Source organism: Magnolia sinica, chromosome 2 (genome assembly GCF_029962835.1).
Source record: "Magnolia sinica isolate HGM2019 chromosome 2, MsV1, whole genome shotgun sequence".
NCBI lineage: Eukaryota > Viridiplantae > Streptophyta > Magnoliopsida > Magnoliales > Magnoliaceae > Magnolia > Magnolia sinica.
Window position 1 is genome coordinate 7736735 of NC_080574.1, and position 1193 is coordinate 7737927.

General features: G+C 36.5%; 1 non-coding gene across 1 annotated transcript; it reads left to right on the forward strand.

The window, feature by feature from the left end:
* The first annotated feature begins 302 nt into the window (after window positions 1–302).
* On the forward strand, window positions 303–409 carry LOC131238180 (small nucleolar RNA R71). Its single transcript, XR_009167590.1, has one exon. It is a non-coding gene; the product is annotated as a small nucleolar RNA R71 (small nucleolar RNA).
* The last annotated feature ends 784 nt before the right edge of the window (window positions 410–1193 follow it).

Here is a 1193-nt window from a genome sequence, read left to right on the forward strand (position 1 = left end):
TTTGTGGAGGTCCATTATTCATCATCAAAGCATCAACTTTCTTTGTCAGGCTATCAATCTTGGCATAAAGATCTGGCGTGACTCCTATCTCATATATACCACCTTTCTTCTGTGGTTGAGGACTTCTTTCACCTCTATTTAAATAGTCCCATTGCTGGGAGTTTTCACACAAGGTTTCAAAGAAATTCCACGCTTTGACATCACTTTTAGTCATGAATGACCCTCCACTGGTGGCATCAACCATGCGACGGTTTTGGAGTGTCAAACCGTCATAGAAGTATTGAACCTGCTGCCACTTCTCAAAACCATGGTGTGGACACTTAAGAAACAAGTCCTTCCATCTTTCCCAACATTTATGAAAGTGCTCACCCTCTTTTTGTGTGAAATTAGTAATTTCTCTACGGAGAGCATTAGTTTTGTGAACAGGGAAGAAATTGTTTAAGAACTTCTTAGATAGTTGGTCCCATGTAGTGATAGACCTAACTTCCAGAGAATTCAACCATGCTTTCGCTTTATCCTTCAAAGAAAAAGGAAAATGGCACAAACGGATCGAATCATCTGAAAAGTTTTGGAACCTAAAGGTAGAGCAAATGTTTAGGAATTCTTTCACATGATGATATGGATCTTCCTTATCTAAACCATAGAAGGAGGGCAACAATTGTACGACTCCAGGTTTAAGTTCAAAGTGTGCTGCCATGGTGGCTGGCAACACAATGCATGAAGGTGCATTAAATTGGACAGGAGCTGAATAATTTCTAAGAGCTTTAATTCCATTCTCGTCCGCCATTTCAAATAGAATGTTTCTAAATCTTCTATGAAATGTTCTTTCTATTTCAGGATCAAAAGGTGCTAGTTCTATGTTCAGAGATCTACGCCCTAGCATAAACTATGTTATTGCAATGTAAGAAAGAAAACTAAATTAAGATGCAACCTAAGAGAAATAAAACTGGAACTAACAATTATGAATTCCTAAAAACAAGATAAAACTATGTAAACAAGAATTGGAAGAAAGAACCCGGAAAAGGAGATGATCGACGACTGAAGATTTGGGAGCTCCTCCTTTTGAAGACAATTTTATTTTCTAGCTTCCTTCCTCAATTCCTATAAACAAAATAAAAATAAAAATAAATTAAATTTCCTAAAATAATGCTAGAAAAATCCTAAGGCTATGAATTATGATAAGAAAGAATCGT